This window comes from Acyrthosiphon pisum, chromosome X (genome assembly GCF_005508785.2).
Source record: "Acyrthosiphon pisum isolate AL4f chromosome X, pea_aphid_22Mar2018_4r6ur, whole genome shotgun sequence".
Classification (NCBI taxonomy): Eukaryota; Metazoa; Arthropoda; class Insecta; order Hemiptera; family Aphididae; genus Acyrthosiphon; species Acyrthosiphon pisum.
In genome coordinates this window covers 100994649-101000255 of record NC_042493.1, presented here as the reverse complement: position 1 = coordinate 101000255, position 5607 = coordinate 100994649, and positions in this window count along the sequence as shown.

The window sequence follows — 5607 nt, the reverse complement described above, 5'->3', positions numbered from 1 at the left end:
AGATTGTCTGTTACAGACTATAGATTTACTATTTGCACTATTACACACAATTGTTTGACATTTATTTTTGAAAAGTTGAGCATTTAAAATATGTAGGTAGGTATCTACCTAGTCTTGAAAGTTAAATTATTATTTGAAATAAGTTTGGGTAAGTGAAGTATTTGTATACTGGTAACTTTTACCAGTTAATATAATTATTTCTAGAACAAATACATTAACATTTGTTTTTTTATTTTAAACTATAATTATACCTACTTTTCTGTATGCAAATAATAATTATTATACGCTATCAACTTTGTATTTTATATCATCTATACCTACCTATACCAACTATTTCAATTTTTATTTTTCAGATATTATTCATACTGCTAACTAATAGCATTATAGACTTAATAAATACAATTATTTACAAACAAACTAAATAATAAAACAATTAAAATTGTTCAGTTATAAATTTAAAAATGATTAAGACTACTAGTTATAGAACAAAACATAGACGATTGCAAAAAGAATTACAAATTCTAGAATGGTCATCTACAAGTGAAATCCCAGATAGTTGTTTTGTCAAAGAAACTGTATTATCTCCACAAAATATTAATAACGATTGTATCAATAAATGTATTTATACTTCTATATGTGGGGCACCTGAACATAGCAATCATATTAAAAATACACCTTTCTATAAAACATGTGATAATAATTTAAATCAAGATATTTTAAGTAATGTAATTTGTACTCAAGATGATGCAGATTCAAATTCAATATTAATTCCTCTTACAAAAAGTTCAGTATACAGTGAAAATATTAAAAATAAATTAAAAGCATGGATGGTAAATTTCAATGTTCCACATAATGCCTCTAATGCATTATTAAAAATCTTGAAAAATGATGCCAATCTTAATTTTCTTCATGTTGATACCCGTAAATTACTTCAATCTGGATCAACCAAAGTTTTTAATATTCGAGAAATAGAGCCGAATGGCATATATTATCATTTTGGGTTAGAAACTGGTATTGATATGTATTCTAAATATTTTCTTTGGATGATATTATTAGTATTGTAATTGGAATTGATGGTCTACCTCTAGGCTCTAAGCAAGAGTAGTTCAAGCCAATTTTGGCCAATTCTGGCCTATATTTTTCCTTATAATAAAAATGTTTTTCCTATTGGAATATACTATGACCACGAAAAACCTCTAGATAGTAACATATTTATCAAAGATTTTGTTGCAGAAATGATTAAGCTATCTACTCACGGAATAGTGATTGATAATATTACTAAAAAAGTAATTATAAAAGCAATTTGCTGTGATGCGCCGGCCAGATCGTTTTTGATGAGAATTAAGGGACATTCCGGTTATTTTTCATGTTGAAGGTGTGTTATTGAAGGAGACTATTTAGAAAATCGTGTCTGTTTTCCATTTGTTGATAACTGTGGAAAAAGAACTCATTATGATTACATAACTATGAAAGATGAAGAACATCATACATCTTCAATAATTTCATCCCTTGTTGTACTCCCTGACCTTGATATAGTAAATATATTTTCTTTAGATTATATGAACTTAGTTTGCTCGAGAGTTGTGAGAAAATTAATTATTCTTTGGCAAAATAAGGGACCAAAGACCGTTCGGTTGCCTAGTTGGAAAATTAGAAAAATTACAAATTCTCTTTTGACACTAAAAACTTTTGTAACTAATGATTTTTCACGAAAACCAAGGGCTATAGAAGATGTAGCTCGTTGGAAGGCAACTGAATTCCGTCAGTTTTTGTTGTACACAGGACCAGTAGTTTTAAAAAACATCTTATCTAGTGATTGTTATGAAAATTTTATGGCCTTAAGTATTTCAATGAGAATACTTTTAAGCCCCAACTATAAGCAATATGTTGAGTATGCTCGCAAACTTCTTGTTTATTTTGTTAAATCTTTTGAACAGATCTATGGAAGTCAGTTTATGTCATACAATTTTCATAGTCTAATTCATTTACCTGATGATTATAATATATTTGGGCCACTCGATTGTTGCAGTGCGTTCCCTTTTGGAAATTATATGAAGGATTTAAAAAATATGCTCCGTAAAAATGAAAAACCTTTACAACAAGTTGTTCGACGTTATGAAGAAAAATGTAAAAGTGGAAACATAGAGCGAAATAAAGTGATATCGAAAAAGTTAAATTTACTACCAAAGAGCCAAATTGTTATTTTTCAACTCAAAATGGTGAAATAGTAAAAATAACTGAAATTGTATCACCAATGACTTCCAATAATAAAATCTTTATTGGAAAAATATTTTTAAACCAGGAAGAAGTGTTTGTTAGCCCTTTAAAATCATCAAAGCTAAACATTTATAACGTAAATAATCTTTCTCAAAATTTATATAAATGGGATTTTTCTGATATTAAAATGAAAATGATGATTTTTCATTTTGAGGGTTTAGTTACGGCTATACCAATTATTCATTCTTAATTAATATAGTGAGTATGAAGTAAAAAGTTGTCCTCTATGTATTTTGTGTTAATTTATATTTTAAACTTTTATGGTTATTAACATTATGAATAATAATAATAATAATAGATAGATAGTTTAACTAAAACTTAAATTAAATTATACTTAGCTCTCTATATATTAAATATATACAGATACAATAATAAATATTCATTATTGTATCTGTTTTACTATTCATATGATTATATGATTATAGTAAAACAAAAATAGGTAGCTTAAATATAACAAGCATTTATACCATTACCAATAAATTAAAGTTTATATTTTAGTATTTTACTACAAAATATTTAATCTTTTTAGAATTATGTGGACTATTGTCTGTTTTACTGTGAACAATAGTGTAGATGTTGTACCTGATACATGGTATCACAAAGGTACATGTGCATGGCCCAAAAAAAAATGTAACCTAAAGAAGTATATAGAAACACATATTCAACCAAACAAAGAAGATTTTGATTATTATAATGCCCGTCCTCTTCAACAAAATATACGTAAATTTTGATTTTTAATAAGTACAACAATAATAAATATAATATAGGTACCTAATATAATAAATAATATACCATGGCAAGGTTTATTAAATTATTAGCTAATATACCTATAGGTACCTAATAGAAAGAGTTTTTATGTCAGTGCTCATATATTTAAAATTATATTACTAGAGAGTTTCCATCAAGCTCGTTTAAAATCTCTGAAAGCGCAAGTTACATCTGAGCTTTCTTCGAATGAAGACGACAAAGAAAACAGGAAAAAAAGAAAAAAGTATACTATTCATCTGAAGCAGTATTAGAATCTAGTAATAATCATACACCTGATGTTTTATCTCCTCCAACATTAGACGATTTTGAAGGTAAGAGAAAGTATACTACTATAAAAATGTATACAATTATATGTTATACCTCCATAGGGTTAGTCATATAGATATGATAGATGAGATAGTTCTTTATACACAATTTTAGTAGGTGTGTTAGTTGTCGATTAGTTAGTTAAAAATTATAATCATACACAAGCTAGTCCTACCTATTTATTACTATTTGTGATATTATTATTATAATTTAAAGTTTTACTAAAAGATGTTTCAGGAACAACAGTAGATAATTGTATATCTAATAAAAAGTCATTTGAAGGACACAAAGAAATATTATTTGGTTCAAATTTATCGCAATTGCAAAAACGCATCAAATTCACGAGATATGCAAACAACTGTGGACAGTGTTAGACCTGAATCACATATTCCAAAAAAAACAAATACTTCATCAAAAGCAATCTATTTGATATATCCATTGATTCTGAATCTTATGAATTTTCTGTAAACGATAATTTATTGGACTCAGAAAATAACGTACAGCTACGTACTCCGACTTTGATTCCACATAATATAATAACTCCAAATAATTCTGGTGATTGTAGAGATGATGGTAAGATACAAATTGTGTGCCATGATATTTTTTGTATGATTTAGTAATATTTTTGTGTATTATACAGGAAATATAGCTTTTCAAAAATCCATAAATAGAAATATCATTGTTATGAAACACGATTTGAAAAACATTCAAGAAAGTATTGATAATTTATTTGCAGTACAACAACAAATATTGGATAAATTGAATAATTTACAATTATCTGAAGCATTACATTTTGATGGTAGTTTTGATAATACTGCAGATGATATGTTCCACATCAATAATAACGCTGATTTAAATATTGTGGAAGATAAACTTACCAAGGAACAAACATTCAGAAGCAAAGTGGTGATTAAAGAAAAAATTAAATATCATATATGAGTGACTTATTAAAAATTAAATATGTAACAGGTTTTAGAATTGTCTCGTCTCACTGGTTCAAATATGTCTGAAACTGTGCGGAAAATCATGCAAAAACTATTTACCGACAACTTCTTGGCAAATTATTCTTATATTGGGTTCAAAGGAAAAAAGCAGTTTTCAACTCTTCAAACATGTAGAATTATTTTTGGTAAATAATAGTATAGCATTTATATAGCATTAAAAATAATAGTAATGATACATACAAAAATTATTTTATTTAAAAATAAAAAATGTATAATATAACAGAAAAAATTTATCTTCAACTTTGATAATAGGTCAATAATTAAATCTAATTAACATTTAATATTATACTTATAGCTCACATTAACAAAAATGAATTATATTTTATTTTAAGTATAATTGTATAATACACTTATGTATTATATATAATACCAATTTAATTAGGTATATTATCATTAGTTATTTATAAAATTAAAATCCATATGACTAAGTTAAATTAAATATACTCTAATAATTGTATTGTTAGTAACTTAAATGTTAAATTTAAATTTCAAAATATTAAAATTTACTGAATTATTATTACATTTCTAATTGCTCTATTGTTCAGTATTAATTATTTATGCATTGAAATATTTACTATATTATGTAGTTATAACATAATATGTCATAATATACAATAATAATATTATCATGTACTAATAAGTGTTATAACTCATTTATTTTATTAGAATCCATAAGAAAAATGAGACAATATAAAGATGTTAGTGATATTGAAATAGAAAAACCGTTGAAAAATTGGATGGCTCAATCATCAGCTCGCATAAAAAAGACCACAGAGAAAAGTTCTATTAGTGATAAATCTTAAAAATCAAATCACTATTATAATTATGATCAAAATTTTTCTTTTAATAAATGTGTCTTATTATCATTAAGTGGGTAAATTTTCAATTATTTTAAATGTTTTTTCATGTGTACTAAGTATATTTTATTCTTTTTTTTTTTTGAAAATAACAAAATTAATTTTGTATTATTTATATAATATTGTGATTATTATAATAGGACTTATATATATTATAAATATTATTAATTATTGTTATATTGCATACTTTTAATGTGTTTTTTAATGCAGTTTTACATTTTTACTATCCATATTATTACTTGAATAATATAAAACATTTTCTAAGTACTCTTTTTTCCTAATTTAATTTTTTTGTATTATATTTTGTAAATTTCTAAAAGTTGGCCATTTTAATTGTATTGATTATGTATTTATACACATATATTCATATTAATTTTCTTTACGCTTTTATAATA